The sequence below is a fragment of the Xenopus laevis genome, chromosome 1L (genome assembly GCF_017654675.1).
Source record: "Xenopus laevis strain J_2021 chromosome 1L, Xenopus_laevis_v10.1, whole genome shotgun sequence".
Taxonomy (NCBI): domain Eukaryota; kingdom Metazoa; phylum Chordata; class Amphibia; order Anura; family Pipidae; genus Xenopus; species Xenopus laevis.
This window is the reverse complement of record NC_054371.1, coordinates 149,032,667-149,052,227: the sequence shown is the minus strand read 5'-3', so window position 1 is coordinate 149,052,227 and position 19,561 is coordinate 149,032,667. Positions and strand designations below refer to the sequence as shown.

Here is a 19,561-nt window from a genome sequence, read left to right as displayed (position 1 = left end):
AACTTAAAACAAAAACTATATTATTTATCTACTTCCTCTTCTTCTTTGTGTTAAAGCATAAATTGCTTCCAGATTGCTAATAATTGGTCATTATTCATGTCTGGTTTTCTAGTTGGGAACCTTTATTAAATTGTTGACTGGCCACTTCCATAAAGCACTATTAAAGTCCCATTTACAGTTTCTTCTCTGTCATATCAATTTTCTGGTCAGACAGAGACAAAGAACTCTTTTTTCTTTTTGTTGCAATAGAGATATGTACCGGTTTTAGAAAAAATCTCTTCCCTTCTTCTACCTGCAGCCTTATGGATAAATATGAGTTTACTCGGGCGGGTTACCTGGTTGGTAGTTAATAAGTTGCCTTCTCTTTCCAATTAAGAGCCAGAAAGCTTTAAGTTTCACTGTCACATTGTTTGGCAAGAAATAACATAAACCAGCCATCGAAATGTCTTCATTTAAACAATATACAAAAAATCTTTTCAGGACAAACCATATTCAAACCATATAGTCATGTTGAACGAGGATGTATATTGCCATGTAGAGATAAGTCAGCAGTAAGTAGACAGATCTAAGAGACAGGTATCACTTTAATGCTGGTGAAAGCATGGGAAGAAATAAAAAATATATTCACATAATAGGTTGTAACAAATCCAAGCCCAAATTCAAGCTTTTTTCAACTTGCACAAATAATCTAGTTAAATCTCTTTCAACAAACTGCGTAATTCTGGGAAAGGAGCAAGGTACAAGTCTGATGGACACAAGGGGGCCCTGGAAGATACGTGTGTGGCACCTACACATGCTTGTATCATTTGCTAATGTGTATACTAATTTTGATGCTATTTTGCAGTCAATCCCATTGTATTGGAAATCTGTGAAAAAGTACTGAATTGTGGATGAAAAACAGTGATTTAAATGTGTTTTTGTATTTAGAACTTTGCACTTGTTTATAAATATGTTTCAAAATGAGCCTTCTTATCTGTCTTTCTAAACTGTAAAGCAATGCAATAAAAAAAATGTTACTATTTAATTATCATGGATATAATTATAGATGGAATGGTTAGCATTGCTACCTTGCAGCGCTGGATTCCTAGTCTCAATTCCAACCCAGTCAGTCTCTCCAAGGAGTTTATATTTAATTGTCATGCTCGTGTGGATTTTCCCCAGAGAACTCCCTTTCATAATCCAAGATCATACAGAAACCTTCACTGGCTCCAAATAACTTTTGACTATAATGGGCAAGGACTGATGGGAATAATGAATAAACTCTGAGGGATATGTCAGTGATATATAATTAAAACATAACAATAAATGGAGTTTTTTAACATTTATCTCTAGTGTGAAAACTCCTGTCCAACTGGTGTTACTTGGTAGTAGTCAGGCTCACCAGAAAATGGAGAGATGTGTTGAGTGAGTGAGCTGCAACATTGCACCTCTTTGTCTGAACACATTTTAGACAGTAAAGGGGAATTTGAACCCAGAAGATCTGAAAAACCTTTGTTTTATGATTTTTTATTGGAATATTTTGCTTTACTGGCTATAAAAAATGGTGAAAGGTAGCTTTATAAATATGCATGTCTATTTCTTGACTTCTGTATCATACAGTATAGAACAGAATAACTGACAAGCAAACTGAGGACTGAGGGTAGAATTTCTTCCTTATTTGTAATATTTATTACATGAGGCAGTGCCTCATTAAATGGAAATAGATAAAAGATAACATCTACCCTTTGGCAGTTGTATATTAGCTATCACGGTTACCAAATATATAATTTAATGCAAGCAAAATATATAATCACTCTGTTGGTATCAAGTTGCACCTGCGAGCCAGCAAATCACAAGTTAAATGCTAAGGGTGCAGATCCAGTTGCTGCATGAGCAGTGCATAGTAGGCATTCCTGGGCTTTCTTAGTGGTGCCTTGATGGCCCTGTCTAGCAAGCAGCTGCCAGTCAGAAAACACAGGTTCACTTCTATCTTCTCACTGAAACTGCAACAGGATTTGATGTGTAATGTTGCTGCCTGTGTGGCCACTTTTCCCATATCAGTTTCACTGATGGCCAGACCACTTTTCTACACTTCCTAAACATCTAGTTTTACAATGCCTTCATTAATCTTTTTTTTGTTTTTTATTGTGTTCTGGAATGGCAGAACATGTATCTCCATATACTCACCCATTGTAAGCTCATCTGCTCCATCAATAATTAGAATTCTGCAGGCATGCTATTACTCAGGCATGCTATTAATGTAAATTACATTAGGATGGATTCATAATTAACATGACTCTGTGCTGTACCATAAACAAAGAAGTAATGGTAAACTACAGTATCAAGGCATATTATTTTAAACATATTTAGGTATTGTGAACGCTGACCTAACTCGAAATTGGGAATCGGTAAAATATTACAAATCTAACAGATAATTCTACTCTTTGTCATAAATACATGAATGTGAGGGGAATCTCGAGGCTTTAGTGCTATACTTCAGTCAAGCTCCATTCAGTTTTACATAGTCTTTGCTAGGGTACATGTGAACTCTTTCAAATGTCTTTCAAAATCTGTCCACAATGTTTTTTTTTTTTTTTTCAATTTGTAATTATGATTCTGGTTATTCTCTATACTTTCAAACCCAGACTATTCTGTTTCTCCTCTGTTCATGGAGCTTCCTTTATATGTCACTAGGCTATCTGTCCCTGCCAAATATCCAAACTGCCTTTTCTCTCATAATTTCTAATCTAATATATTTTCTAGGGATGCACCGAATACAGGATTCCAGATTCGGTCAGGATTCAGCCTTTTTCAGCAGGATTCGGATACGGCCAAACCCTTCGGCCCGGCTGAACGAATCCTAATTTGCATATGCGAATTAGGGGCGGGGAGGCAAATCGCCTGACTTTTTGTCACAAAACAAGGAAGTAGAAAATGTTTTGCCCTTCCCACCCCTAATTTGCATATGCAAATTAGGATTCGGTTCGGCATTTGGCCAAATCTTTTGCAAAATAGTGGATTCTGTGCATCCCTAATATATTCACACATTTATGTTTAAATTGTAAGCTCTTGAGGAACTTTTGTCGCTTAAAATGTCATGTGTGACAAATTGGATCTGCAAACTTTAATTATAATAATGTACTGGAAAGACACTGCAGTTTGGAGGAACTACATGAATAAAAATATGTATGCAGTGGTAATTTGCAAATGTGCTGGCTGTAAGTGGTAAAGATGGGTGCAAAATCACTCTGGAGACGAGGGGTTAACCATATCCTCTCCCAGACCATCCCTCACGAATATACCACTGCTGAATGTTAGCAGTGCTGTTTTTATAGGGTATTACAAGTCTGGAGGAGTACACAGACATACAGCAATAGTGCAAAGTGCAGGTGAAGGTGCAAATGTAAAAAAAATATAGCAGTTTTCACACATTTTTGCACCCTGCCCCGCACTTTAAAAATGACTCACGTGGCTACTGCACAAACTACAAAAATGGGGAAATATTCAAACATCACATGGAAAAAAAACAGTAAAACACTTTATTTGTATTAATAAAAGGATTGTCAAACATTGTTAATACATAATGGGGGAGGGTCATGATGTAAAACGGAAAAGAACGATGATAAAAAGTGGCAGGGGAATGGAGTGCGGATGGGTGGGTTATGATTGGAGCAGATCGGAGAAGAAAAAAATGAAATGCTGGATTGGGCACTTAAAGGAGTTGTTCACCTTTAAAGTATGATGTACCTTATTTAATATGATGTAGAATGTGATATTCTGAGATCATTTGCAATTTGTTTTCATTTTTTAATATTAAGGGGCACATTTACAAAGCTCGAGTGAAGGATTCGAATTAAAAAAACTTCGAATTTCGAAGTGTTTTTTTGGCTACTTCGACCATCGAATGGGCTACTTCGACCTTCGACTACGACTTCGACTACGAATCGAACTAAAAATCTTTCGACTATTCGACCATTCGATAATCGAAGTACTGTCTCTTTAAGAAAAACTTCGACCCCCTAGTTCGGCAGCTAAAAGCTACCGAACTCAATGTTAGCCTATGGGGAAGGTCCCCATAGGCTTGCCTGCGTTTTTTTGATCGAAGGATATTCCTTCGATCGTTGGATTAAAATCCTTCGAATCATTCGATTCGAAGGATTTAATCGTTCGATCGAACGAATAATCCTTCGATCGTTCGATCGCAGGATTTGCGCTAAATCGTTCGACTTCGATATTCGAAGTCGAACGATTTTAGTTCCTGGTCGAATATCGAGGGTTAATTAACCCTCGATATTCGACCCTTAGTAAATCTGCCCCTTAGTGTTCTCAAGTTATTTAGCTTTTTATTCAGCAGCCTCCAGTTAGCAATTTTGGCAATCTGGTTGCTAGGGTCCAAATTACCCTAACAACCATGCATTAATTTAAATAAAGAGACTGGAATATGAATACAAGATGGCCCGACTAGAAAGATGAGAAATACAAAGTAGCAATAACAATACATTTGTACAGCATTTGTTTTTAGATAGGGTCAGTGACCCCATCTGTAAGCTGGAAGAAGGCAAATAAGACATAAGAATTATAAAAACAAAAAACTAAGTGAAAAGCTGCTTAGAGCCAGCCTTTCTTTAACATACTGAAAGTTAAAGGTGAAAAATTATGTTTATTGCTGTAAAATTTGTAATACCAGCCCCTGCATGGGCCCTCCAGTTACACAATCATGGTAGCTGCCAGCAGGCCCGGACTGGCAATCTGTGGGTTCTGGCAAATGCCAGAGGGGCTGCTATAAGGTGCCATAGAAAGTCACTATTTAGTGGGCTCGTGGGGGCTGTTTGGGCCTCTGTGTGGGCTACTGGGCCTCTGTGTACCTGAAATGCCAGGGCCTATTTTAATTCTCAGTCCGGACCTGGCTGCCAGTGACATTGTGGTCTTCGCCACTAAAATGAATGTCCCACAAAGCTGGCACTCACATCTGTATACAGATTAAAGCTGAACTGGAACAGAGTAAAGCTGAGCACACTCCTTTTGTTCAGATAGCCTGGTGCACAGTGTAAGAGGGTACGGCAACCCCCAAATACGACAATTGTGCAGAGATACACTGGCACACAAGGCAATTAAAGTGCAGGGTTACCCCTTGCGGTTTATTTTGTGCGAACGTGCACGGTCGCACAAAATAAACCGCAAGGGGTAACCCTGCACTTTAATTGCCTTGTGTGCCAGTGTATCTCTGCACAATTACAGATTAAAGATGGCCATAGATGCAAAGATCTGATCTTAGGAATCATCATATGATCCGACTTTCCCATCTCCCGACCTGCCACTAACCATTCCGATCAAATAAAGTACAAAAGAACAGATCAGCCGATATTCTGCCCCTGACAGCAATCGTACGATAGTTATGTCCGACAAAGCTAGTGACAATCTCCCTCTGAAAATCGTACGATCGTCAATACACGCAGAGATATTATCGGCAGGCGACAGAAATTTTCTAACCTGTCCGATCGACCAAACGACCGATCTCTGACGGACGAAAAATGTCGGGACTCTCCACACACGTTCCGAAAATCGTACGAATCCTCGATTCGTACGATCAGATCTTTGCTTAAATTCTACCGCCAAACAACGATGACTTTGCAGGAACATTTTCTGCAGACACCAGTGGACCATCCTGGAACATTTCTCCAAGTCCAATTGCCTTTTTATCCCCGTTTTAATAAATAAAATATAATTCTGATAAAAAAAATAAAAAACGTGGCCCTACTAATGCTCTGTGTAAACACATGGAGAAAACGGAATTGGAGAGGCGAAGCAGCAGTGGCAGTGAGGAGGGCAGGTAGGCGACATAACACTTTCACAGGCGATCCAGTTTTTCCTATTTTCCTCCTCCTTCTCTCCAGCTCCAGTTACGTCCCCTCCCCCAGTTTTGCAGTCTCAGTAGCAGCCAGTGCGGCTCTGTGATCATTAGCGAGTGGAGCACCGGCGGGAGGGCTGCAGTAACAGCAAACATTCGCCTCACTAAGCCGGGGCTGGGAAGCTGCTGGACAGGTAAGGAGCGAGCCGTGTTCTCCCAGTTCGTGTGTAGGGAGCTAAGGACGCAGTGTGGGGTATGGCTACCCTGGTTTCTTATGGAACTACAACTTGCTGCATAACCACACATCATACTGCCGGGCTGCTGCCAATTGTGCTATCGATTATTCTTTCTGCTAGCGCTCTTCTTACACTGAAGAATGTTAGTTAGGTGTGGGTTTGCACTAGTGTTTCACTATATAATCGTGCACTTGTCTGGTTCCTTTCAGCGCCCACTCCCCCTTGTTTAAATGAACCAGTGGGACCTCGCTCATCCACCACTCACTTGCCCATTTGCCTTTATATTCCCATGCACTATTTCTTTCCCCCACCCTCCCCTAAAGCTTTGTATTGTTTCCCAGACTTCTGTCTCCTCCTCCCAGCCAGTGCATCACTATTTACTGCTCTCTCCTGCACTTTATATCCAGCAGCTATTGGGCTAGGGTTGCCACCTTTGCTGATGGCTGAAACCGAATACGGGGGTGGGGCAGTGATGTAGTAACAGGCATGATGACATCAGAGGTGGGCACAATGATGAGTTGGTGGAGTTATGACACCACGGCAAGGTTATTACATCACTTAGATGCAACGGGCTGGATTTCTATCCTGTTTTTGCAATGTTTTAAAGTTTTGATGCCCAGTTCAAAACACAGGTGGCACACATATCTATATTCTGCTTGATGATTAAGTCCAATCCTTTAATTACATGTATGAGATCTTTTATACGGAAATCTGTTATCCAGAAAGCTCTGAAATACAGCAATGCTAATTTAGAAAAAAAAAAATCTTATTTTTGATTGATTTGCTTTTTTTGTATAATAGGAAGGGCGAGTATCTTAGTATTTAAATGCTTTTCATGCACAGTATTGGCCAGATTATTGTCCGCGTTACATAAGGTTGCAACCCAAACAGGCCTTACAAAAACCAAGCAGATCCAAAACCGTTCAAAACCTGACGGGTGGCAACCATATATTGGGCATTTTTTGTCAAATGGCTGAAAGTTTCCCTTATCTGTGCTATATAGAAGATTTGCATGACTACAGGAGGGCTAGTAATAAGTGTAAATCAACTGGACTTTCTGCATAATACTGTAAACATTTTACCCCTCGTCCAAGTGCCGCTCACATCAGGGGTAAGGCCACACTGGGCGTTTTGGGGAGATTTAGTTGCCTGCCGACTAATCGCCTCGTCTTTGCGGCAACCGATCTCCCCAAACGCCTTCCCTCACTCTGCGCTAGCTAAAATGAAAAGTAGCCGTCGCTAATCACACACGGCAATTCGTTTTCCGAAGTTGCCTCACGAGGAAACTTCAGGCGACTTCGGAAAACGAATCACCGCGTATGATAAGCGCTGGCGATTTTTTCATTTTAGCCAGCGCAGAGTGAGGGAAGGCGTTTGGGGAGATTGGTCGCTGAAAAGACCAGGCGATTAGTCGCCAGGCGATTAAATCTCCCCAAAACGCCCAGTGTGGCCTTACCCTAAAACATATTTCCAAGATTACTATTAGATCGCAAGTCCAGTTGCTTTACACTTATGACTAATAGATAATGTGTACGGATTATTGCATTTACAACTGCAGCATTGTGGCTTTCATAAAGTTTTTGTTAAAAGAGAAAATATACCCTATTCAGGTGTCTTTTTCCGCCTATGCTGTTTGTGTAATATTTATTGTCTTTGGCTAGCATACACAGAACAGCATAATCATGTGCCTCTCTCAATGTACTCGGCAGCTGTTTATACAGAAGTAAATGCTACAGTGCCTCCAGCAGCAAAAAAATGTATATACTGTGGTAGAACAAGCAACTTAATATATAAAATCAATTGTGGGAGTGCCAGTATACTCAATCAGCAAAGGTGTTCTGTCCAAGCTGTCTTTGTTTTGTCTGCGTGTTGGTTTTCCTATTTGTTTCCTGAGCATCCACATCACAGGGCTTTATGTGAAAGTGAAGAAAGTTTAGGCACTGGGATCATGTGACCTGATTTTTAGTAGGGATACACCAAATCCTAGCCCCTTTTTGCAGGATTCAGATTTGGTTCGGTTAAACACTGCACACGTGGTTTCTTCATGTGATTCTGTGCAGTGGCTTTTCTCATGCATTTGCCCCTTACACCTTAGTGATCCACTGAACACAGGTGAGAGGCAACACACATCGTTACATGTGTGTTCAGGATTTACTGTCTAAATAGGATAGAATGTGATCAGTTTTTGTGTGGTGGAATTCATAAAAACCCACACAGGGTCAAACTAGGCACCTGCTTGATCCACAATGGTTCTGACCAGATTGTTCCGCAGCTGTTCTAAAACTGGCACCACCACGTCTACACTCCTAGGGGGGGCAAACAAAAGTTCTTTAAAAAATGGTCATTGTAAGCTCTAAACCAGGGGCCCCCAACCACAGGGCTGCGGACAGTCTTGAACTGGGCCGCTAAGCCTAGCGGACAATAAACGCGGTGGTCCAAGTTGGACGCCGACCCCCTCCCCCTGTCCTTGCAAAAACATTTCTCTCTACACCGGTCCCCGGGCCAAAAAAGATTGCGGTCCGCTGCACCAGTAGGGAGTTCCCATTGTGGGTGACTATGATTAGTTAATTATGGTAATCTGTAATCTTGAGGCAACTATTTGTTAACAAAAGAAAGGTGTACACAAACTATCCTGCCAGCTGTAATCTCAAAGGTTATTTATTAATTAAGCAAGATAACATCTTCAGGATTTACTCTCTTGCCCAATCATTTTCCAGGGTTAGGCATTGTGTATAGCAGTTTATAAAAATAGCCCAGAAACTGGAAAAATGTACTTCTTGTAGATAGTAAGACTTTTTTTTAATTCCCATATTTTTTTTTTTTTGTATGTGATTTGTATGTTTGGTATGTGATGCAATGCTTTGGAATATTTTGGTGCTTTATAAATACATGTTAATAACAATAATAACAATAATAATGATGATAATGATACGTGTAATTTACGTTGTAAAAATAGATTTTATGGCTGGCTTATTCCCTGTGGGCTATTTTTCTTTTCCTGACTTGTCAGCTTGAAGTGCTGAAACACACGATACTCTGAACATGGCTGAGTCACTTGTCGTTTATAATATGCATCACTGTGCAGAGAGGGAATGCAGATGAATAAAATGAAATGTATATTACTGGGTGTGGCGTTTTTACTAATATTTAATGTATTCCAGAACAATCTTTAAAAAAAACAAACAACCACCCTAAAGCTGTCCCCTGTTTTCCTGTGCAGATTAATTTTGCCTCTTGGTGACCAGCCATGGTAAACACGTCAGAACTGTTTGAGAAAGCTTTTTCTTTGATCAGACAGGAATGCTTGTTCCTTCCTTAGGTGTTGTATAAAACCTGGTCCTAGGTTTGATTCCATCTAGGGCAGTACAGGTATGGGATCCGTTAATCGGAAACCCGTAAAAAGTTCCCATAGACTCCATTTCATTCAAATAATCCAGATTTTTAAAAATGATTTCCATTATTATGATTTCATTATTAGAAGCAAAACCAGCCTATTAAGTTTATTTGATGTTTACATGATTTTCTAGTAGGCGTAAGATATGAAGATCCAAATTACAGAAATATCCGTTATACTGAAAATCCTAGGTCCCAAGCATTCTGGATAACATGCTTGTGTGGGTTTCCTACAGGTACTTCCAAAAAACATACAGGCAGGTTAAAGGTGTGGTTTACCTTTTAAAGGAGTTGTTCACCATTAAATTAACTTATAGTATGATGTAGACATTGATACTCTGAGACAATTAGCATTTGATTTTCATTTTTTATTTGTAGTTTTTGAGTTATTTAGCTTTTTATTCAGCAGCTCTCCAGTTTGAAATTTCAGACATCTGGTTGCTAGGCTCCAAATTACCCTAGCAACCATGCATTGATATGAATAAGACTGAAGTAAGAATAAAAGTCTGACAAGAAAGACGAGTAATAAAAAGTAGCAATTTGTTTTTGGATGGGGTCAGTGACCCCCATTTGATAGATGGAAAGAGTCAGCAAAAGAAGGCAACTAATGCAATACTATAAAAAAAAATAAAGGCCAATTTAAAATTGCTTAGAATTAGCCATTCTATAACATACTAAAGCTCAACTTGAAGGTGAACCACCTATTTAAGTGAGCTTTAATATGTTATATATTGACTTATTCTTAGCAGTTTTTTAATTGTTTTTTTTTTATATAGGTTTTTGAATTATATGTCTACATTCTTTCCAGCTTTCAAATGGCGGTCACTGAGCCCAACTGTCTGTGAGGCTACAGTTTTATTGTTATTGTTACTTTTTTATTACAATAGCTTTCTATTCAGGCCCTCTTTTATTCATCTTCAGGTCTTTAATTCACATCACTGCCTGGTTGATAGGGTAAACTTTTTTCTAGTAAGCAGATATCTGCTAAAATCTCAAACTGGAGAAATGCTGAATAAAGTGCTAAATAGTTTTTTTTTTTTTTTAGAACTAACACGTAAAATAAAAAATGAAGACCAATTGCAAATTCTCAGAATACCAGTGTCTATATCATACCAAAATTTAATTTAAAGGGGAACTACCCCTTAAATTGGTTTCTGAAAAAATGACCAGTGTGTATGTTTGGGTCCTTAGATTGTAAGTAGGGATGCACCGAATCTGAATCCTAATTTGCATACGCAAATTAGGGAAGGGAAAGTGTGTGAGTTTTGGCACTAAACAAGGAAGTAAAAAATGTTTTCCCCTTCCCACCCCTAATTTGCATATGCAAATTAGGATTTGGGTCGGTATTCGGACGAATTTTAGCAAAGGATTCGGGGGATCGACCAAATCCAAAATAGTGGATTTGGTGCATCCCTAATTGTAAGCTCTATAAATCACTCACTAGTTGACTTATTAATATAGGAATAGGTAACGCTGTTATGTGGTGAAGTGTGAATGGTGGGACATGACCCCTGTCACTAAGGGGGTGATAAAAATGGTCTTATTGTGCTACATTTACTACCAGTGGGCAAGATTTCCTCAAAGCAGTAACCCAATTTAACAGATGATATCACCGTAATGCATGATTGATTACTGGGGATGAGCAACCAAATGCTTGCACTTTTGCTATATTTTATAGTGAAATTATCTAAATTTTAAAATATAAATTTTTTTTATGTTTTTATTTCACATTTACTATTTACTATTGGAAAAACTTAAGAGCTTTTTCTTTTTATTCGGAAATCCCCTACAGTGATGTGAAAAAACTGCCATCTAAAGCAGACATCTGACAGTCATATGATTTCATACCAGCTGAATATAGTGTTTTGATATAATATAGCAGGTCACTAGAGGCTTTTGCACATGAGCATTTCTTTCAGTCCGGCTAACTGAGCAGAGGAACATGTGTCAGATGCACAAATAGTGAACAGGATGGCTGTACTGTGCTTGACTGTGTGTGTGTGTGTGTATATATATATATATAGATAGATATGGGATGACTTTGACGTAGTTGGCCAGCTTAAATATATTGCAATATATGGACAAACAATCCCTGTTTTTTGTTTAAAGGGTAAGGCATTTTTTAGTAGCAGTATGCACAAAATGTCTCTGTCCTAAATATATTGGTGGTGGGTTGAGTGCAGAGGACTCTTGTGTGTGTCTATATGTTTTTTGTGGTCACGGCCTCATTGCGCCCCCACCTAATGGTTTTAAAAATTAGTGGTGAGCACAACTTTCCCTTGTTGCAATAGACTAAGCCCAAATATATATATATATATATATATATATATATATATATATATATATATATATATATATAGTTGGGCTTAGTCTATTGCATGGGCTCTGCTGTTTCTTGGATTCTCCACCACATGAAAGGATTGGGAAATGCTTGTCGTTACATGCTCTGCTAGAAAAAAAACATTAGTTATTTGCTACTGTGTGTTTAACGTTGCCTAGAAAATTGTGTTTGCAAGGGAAAGTCTAAAAATAATGCAGCTATTGAATTTCTCAGAATATAGCATTTTTAGACACTTGTTTTAAAGCTGCTGTTTCCTGTTAATGAAATGAAAGCAATTCTGCATGAGTAATTTGACCTTTCATGTATTAACTTATTTGAGTGTCTTCATAAAATTACTTTTATTTTATTATCTAGCATTTCACAAGCAAATTTACCTTAAAACAGGCCATGCACAAACACGAGGAAAGTTTGCTGGTTACATGCAACCTTGAGCTAAGTTTTCTCCTAGCAAGGAAATTCTAGCATCAGGGATTTGCTTTCATTGTTCAAACTGATCACAAAGAGTTAAAGCACATTTTGAACATTTCTCTGTGAATGTCAATGGTGATTGGTGGAAAGAAGACTGGAATCACTGCATCATTTCATATTGTTATCAACAGGAAGTGATCTGTGGTGGTTCCTGACATTTTGTTGCACACCTAGCAGTGCATAAGCAGTGAATGAATGTTCCAATGTGAAGGCCAAGGTAGATACAGGCAGTCGGATGCAATTTAGTGAGTCTGCAAAAATGTTCAGACTCTCTGCTGTACGAATAAAGCCCAGTGCATAATTGTTTCACTAGTGTGAAGTCCATCCTTGTATGTTGTGTTTTTTCAAGTAACATAGAAACACATTATTATATTAAAAACAAGGAGTAGGACTTTGAGGTACCATATACTGAGAAGTTAGAGTCAAAGCATTTATGTACCGTTTTCACAGCCCTAAAGATTGCCACCTTTTTGTAACAGGACAGCCAGTTATTTGAAGAAGATGAAATAGTGTTTAGCATATGCATTCCCATATTCTAGGCATGTTTAGGGTATGTACACCTGGGTGGGTAACACTGTGTGACCTGTAGTGCCCCATTCATGCTTCAGAGGTTTTCTGTGGCACACAGGAATGTATTTTCTGAACAAACTTATCTTGTGGGTTCTAATATGTCTTGTCACTTAAGAACTAATGTTCTGTGGAAGACTCTTTTTTTACTGAACATTTTTAGAAACATACAGTGAAAGTAAATGCTTTTTATAAACATTGAAATTTTCTGAATGTAAAATATTCCCCCTCTTTTTCATCACTTGCTTTCTTGCAATAAATGACTGCATCTTGTGGAGAGCAAATTAGTAGTAACAGCTTTTTTTAAATCTTATATCTCTTCCTAATAACTTATTCTACTCTGCTAGCAAAATTATGTTTATTTTTAGAGTCTATACTGGCACTGATTAATTACTGTGCAGAATCAGGTTAGAAAGTTGCATATATTTTGGCAGAAAACTGTATTAAAGAAAATTGAAAACACTGTCTTTGGTTACTTGGGCATTTTGTGGCCCCCAAAACATTGTGGAAGAAGGCATTTTGCTGCTATTATGCCAGAATTTCTTTTACATGCAGTGATCCCTATTCTTCTGAATGAAAGGGTATTTTTGGATACTTTATTACTCGTGAGAGATACGACCTCCCTCAGACGACAAATCAATATGATTGACATTTCCATAAGGGTTACATAGCTTCCAATACAAGTGCTGTCCTCCTCCGTGATATTGATGCGATTTGGCTATAGAACCTGTTTACCAAGGTATAGCAAAAAATAAATCAATAAAATCCCAAAGTGCATCTTTGTGTGCTAGGTAATGCTATGAAAATGTTTTGTACAGTAAAGATTTGTAGCATATTTTGAAAAGATCATCAGATTTAAGTCTTGGCATAACACCATCTTTTTCTCCATTCCATGTGAATAGTAATGGGCATAAATGGCATCTACATGTCCATTGGGTTGAATTTGACCATGAAATGCTGAAACCTGCCCATGTGTCTGCACATTTCTTATATTCCCTAGAATTTTTTTTAAATCTCAGACAAAAGTTTTATACTAATTGCCTATGTGTGTGCTTTATTAAGTTGACGGAAGGGTTAGAGGGGAAGGAGTGCTGGGAGCACACAAATTTCAAATTGCAGAAAATGGATTTACCTAGTCTAGAGAGTTGTAATTTTTTGGATTATATTTCTGGTCTTAATAGCATATTAGAAAATATAGCATATTATTGTCTAGCATGCTTTCAAATTACAAATATTATAGCTATATCTTTGAATTCTATTTGAAACTAAAAGTTTGTTAAAAAATGACATAAAATGTGTTTTAACTGAGATATTCTGCAATTGGCATCAAAAGGCTTTTGATCATTCATGACGAGAAACAAGCTTTTGTTTTGCTTTCACTCACCCGGGTATAGTGGTAGCGAGAGGAAAATGCCTTGATCTCAGTATGACTAATAATGTGGTTCCTGGATTTTCCAGTGGCATTTTCTCAGATTACTCAGAAATAAGATTTCTGGAATTAGTTGGGCTGTCTCAACCAGTTTATGATGAACTGAAATTTGAAGCACTGGTGTAGGCAAACATGGGCATCAAAATGAGTTTGTGGGGCAGCATCTGTTTAGATAAACCAAATGTAGCATCGGCAAAAAAAAAGAGTCTCTGGGCCAGGGCTGAAAAAGATGTTATTGGTAGTTAAAACACAGCTACTGGCACACACAGAGAAGATTGCAGTTTTGATCTGTCAGATGATTCCCACTAGCAGAGGTTGACTTTGAAGGCATGGTAGGCACCCCCTCCAGCTTCCCATGCAGTTTATCTGCATATCTTCAAATTCGTATGCATGTGTTGCTTCTTAAAGGAACAGTAACACCAAAAAATGAAAGTGTTTTAAAGTAATGAAAAGATTGCATATTGTTGCCCTGCACTGGTAAAATGGCTGCTGTATAGCAATGGCTGAAAATGATAAAAGACTATATGGCACAGGTTACACAGTGGATAACCGATAACACCATTATGTTGTACAGAGCTTATCTGCTATCTGCTGTGTAACCTGAGCCTTTTCTCCTTTGAATGGCTGCCTCCATGGCCCCCAAGTAGCTTATTTATATAAACAATAGTAGTGTTTCTGAAGCAAACACAGCAGTTTTACCAGTTATAGACCAGTTATATATTATATTTTTGTTACTTTAAAACACTTTAATTTGTTTTATGTTACTTTAAAGCAACCACTTCAGTCTCATTCATTATCCTGGAATTTACACCATTTTTTGCGGCACTGCACAGGCAATTTGTTTTTTTAATTTGTGGAATTTAGATTTTCCTGGCAAACATAAAGTCTGGGTTCTATTGTGTAGTGTTTCTTTAAGGAACAGGCTGCTTGCTTTAGCAGCATCTATTCGGACATTAAGACCAAGAACGAAACAACTGTGGTAGCCTGCTTTTTCTTTTAAATAGAAGTCATTTTACAAAAAAAACCCCTTTGTATTCCACAGATTCTTTAACAAATAAAAGGGAATATGTATCAAATTTAGCTAATGTCACCTGAAAATCACACAATCACAAGAAAACACATTTACATCCTATCATGTTGGTACCATATAAATACAGTATAAACATTATAAAGGACCAGTAACACAAGGTAATTAAAAAGCCTTAATGTATTTGCGTATGCACAAGCCTATCTTTTTGATTTTGCCATCTAGTTGTTAAGAAGATAAGTCTATCGGCTCCAATCATTTGCCTCACAGGCCATCCATTGGGTCACAGTAAAAGTGGTCATACACTGTAAGATTATCTCGTTTGGCTAGGTCACCAAACAAGCAATTCTTCCCTCTGACAGGCCCACCTTGGGTGGGTGATATTGCGGTAATGCGATCATTTGGCCCTATGGCCAAATGATCACATTACAATGAAGGGGATACAAAAAGTCTGAGCCTTGATGCTCATTGATGCGGTCCTTGTTCCAACAGAAAAATCAAGCCTCCACGATCATGATCAGGCCGATTTTTGGCCAGATATCGATTGGGGAGGCCTGTCGGAGGACCCCATACACTTGCAGATAAGCTGCCGAATCGGTCTAAATGACCCGAATCGGCAGCTTAAATCTGCCCGTGTATGGCCACCTTAAGGGACTCTTCAGACCTCTAAGGACAGTACAGAATCCACGGCCAATTGCAGTACTGGCTTGGTGAGATTTTCAAACTTGTTTGAGATTTAGTTGATCCCTGACCAAATATCAGATAGTCAGGCCATTTATTTGGCCCCATGTGTACAGCAATAATTTGCAGCTTTAAAGGCGCAATATTTAACTCTATTCCACATGAGCTCAATAAAAAGGGTTTGTGCTGAAAATGTATTCTGCCTATTGTTGTTGATTCTAAACAGTTCGGTTTTTTATGGTCCAGGCAATTAACCAAGTGATAGGAGGATCAATTTCTATGTGTTTTGCTACCTACCCACTAAACTGGGCATTGCCTGGATGACAAAAACTTTGGTTATATACCCATGTGCCTTTTGCTTAGGGGGGCAGGAGCTTGTTTATACAGAGTTAACTCTGGTAAGGTTAGAAACAATCAACTCAATTATTAGCCTTATTCATGAAGATAAAAAGGTCAATTCATGGCTCTTTACATGACTACGAATGAAAACCTCATAAAATTGGACATTTATTGCCAATAATTCTATTATTTGTAGGTGCTACATATTTAAATGTAAAATAGAAAATAAAGGGCCATTAAAATATTACAGGTTCTTTAGTGGCGTCTGTAGCTGATTCTGAAAATGTCAAGACAAAACTCATTTGCTCTGGTTTGCAGGCTCGAATATCTTGCATGTGGCAAGGAAATCTAATTACACGTTTCAAGTGTCCCGACAACCCCACCCCCCTGAACTGGTACTTAAACCTTTCAAGTGCTTTTCATTTATCAGTGTGCAGAAGAAAAGTCCATTTACACGGATATCTTTCTGTAACTGGAATTGTGTGTCAACATTTACACGCATGTTTTGCTGGCTTAAATTTTTAGGCTTAAAAATATCAAGTTTATATATCTCTAGACAGCTGTTCTGCTATTTCCGGCACCAATAAGTATTACCCTTGCCTGACTATGCCTTTATTCAGCACTGCATAGGCTTTAAGTAAATAAGGGGCATTTATTGGTCCTGTTGTATTGCTAATAGTCATTCTTACAAGTGATGCATGACTGAATTCACTTGGGTGTATCGCTAAGATGGTGTGCTACAGTTATCTTTTTTCATTAACTCTGAGTACTCTCCTGTTTTTGTGTAGAATGTAGTAAATTAGAGGGTAACACCAGTGATTATCTGTATTTTAAAGCAGATTTGATGCAATCAAAATCAGTTCAAATCTGATTTTACTTCACAACGACTCCCATTAATGCCCAATGGTATTTTTAGTTGTGCCACAACACTAATATATTTCACATTAACAAGTTTGCCCATATAAATTGGATTTCTAGCCCATGATAGTCTATTTACCCTGTTGAATTTTATTCTCGCTCAATCAAGTTGAGATGATAAAATAGTAATGACCTCATTTCCAGCGTGTCTAACCTTTCTCTTAGGAAAATAATTTGGCTTCCCCTGAGAGTCCTATTAAGCTTAGTCTAGACAACAATTTACAGCAGACAGAGTGAATGGTAGCTAATAAATGTTAGTTTTACTGAGTAAGTCTCAGCTAAGTTGAAGTCAAAGTTAAAACTTTACTCTGTTCAAAACCTCAGGGCAAAATTGCTTTCATACCAGTTGGCTAGTGGGTGTAGCTATATGAAGTAAAATATGTATTGTTTATTGTGGTGAATGTGTATTTGATACTTTTTTTGTTTTCCAAAACACATGGGTCCACTTCCTGGAACTCTGACATATCTTGATGGCTGGATATCGGTTTACCAATATACATAGATCGCTACATGCATTGATTATTTTGTCTGTGGGATGATCTGTCAGAAGCACAGGTCCTGGAATCTTCAAAGATTCCTCTCTATACATATACTGGGTTGTTGACCAGTGTTTTATTGCACTCAATTTGGTGCAGAAGGGAAGGACTGAACAAGTGCAACTATCAGTCGCTTGGGGGGGAGGAGGGACTGGAAAAGGTAGAGGGCTGTAATATTAATATATGTGAAATAAAACCATATAATAATACAAGTGTGAGTTTCTGGTTGTTGTTGTCTGTAGTAACTGAATTCCAGGTTGCTGAGAGGCAAAGCTGAATGGCAAAAAAAACCTCAAAAACCCATCAATTGACCCCCGCGTGCCAAACCAGAACAGCTGTTTCATAGTGTATGTCTGATAAAACAGTAAAGGGAACAATCAATGGAACTTGCTGGAGGGAGGATTTTATTAGATAATGGCTGCAGAAGGAAGCAGCTGTGGAAGGATGCCTTTATGCCAGCAAGGAAATGATTTAAAATGTAATATTCCTGTTTAGCACGCTGCAATTTTCCAAACTCTCTCTGTTGGGACTGAAAATATATCTGTGTTTTATTGCAAATTCTTTGTGTTCAGATTGGAAAATTGATCATGTTGTTCATAATTGTTACAACTAGATCCCTGTGCAGTAACATGAGTGCTTTTAGGGCTAGTCCACACGGGGAGATAGCGACGCGTTTGCGGTCGCGGCGACAAAGCGCCGCTACAGTCGCCGCGACCGGCGCAGGCGACAGTTTTGTATGGGCGCCTATGTAAAAATGCCTGTGCTAACCACACGAGGCGATGCGCTTTTCAACAGTCGCCTGAAAATGCCTCGCCAGGCATGAAAATGCCTCGCCAGGCAATAGTTGCACCCTGGGTTATACACGATTCATCTCTATCTAACCAGGAAGTACTTTGAAACAATTATTCAACATCATAAATAATTTGGGAAAAGAGTTCTACAGGTATGGGTCCCTTATCCTGCATACAAATATGTGGAATGTTTTTAGGAGATTCTAAATGGGGCTAAGAGTCCAACAGCTCTGAGTGGTAAATTGAATATTCCGGCAGCTCTGGAGGAAAGCATCTGCCTTCACAGTCTACCAGTTTTTTAAGTCCTCTACATGCTATTTATCAGATCCTGTCAGTGATCTGACATCTACCCCCCCCCCATGCTCTTGCTTACCTTGGAATTTTTTTTTTTTTTTTTCTTCTTAGAATATTTCTAATATTTCCTTTTTTCTACACAAAGTCTTTTGACTGCACACAGTTAAAATACCTTTAGGTTATTTAAAACCTAACCAACTCCCTTTCTCAGGTACAAACAAGGTCCTTTTTTTCCCTCTCCTCTTATTTCCCTTTTTCTTTACGCTCTACCCTTTAAAACCTTTATGTACTATTTTTTGTTTTGTGTTGCTTCTTGTTCTGCATTCCGCTTGGTAGGTTTCCCAATACTTTTATCTCTTCTCACTTTGTTTCTATATATTTTTTGTTTTCAGGTAAGGAGATCTTCCCAGGTTTAAGGCTAATGTTCATCTGGTCTGTCTGTATGTGGTAGCATGTCCTGTTTTCTTGGTGCGTTTGTAGAAAAGAGATGTATGCTGTGCATTTGGAAGAGGAGATCATGAATGGCTAAAGCAAATTCAGGATCTGAACTTTCCAATTTGCTTAGGAACATATATTAAACACATAACTGGAAACGGAAGTGTTAGTTGAAGTTTCCACCGGTCTGTGCAAGTGAATGGGAGAAGCTTTTACAGCTGGCATGTTTATGCTGGGGAATGCTATAATTTTGCAACTTGAATTTTAGATACCTAGCAA

At 38.5% G+C, this 19,561-nt stretch overlaps 1 protein-coding gene across 5 annotated transcripts in view; it reads left to right on the top strand.

Moving 5' to 3' along the window:
- The first annotated feature begins 5,872 nt into the window (after positions 1–5,872).
- Positions 5,873–19,561, top strand: part of sema4d.L (semaphorin 4D L homeolog) — a 91,796-nt gene continuing 78,107 nt past the window's right edge. For all 5 annotated transcript variants that reach the window (XM_041564717.1, XM_041564729.1, XM_041564723.1 and 2 more), the window contains exon 1: positions 5,873–6,021. The gene's annotated coding sequence lies outside the window, so the exon portion shown is untranslated. The remainder of the gene's footprint in view (positions 6,022–19,561) is intronic.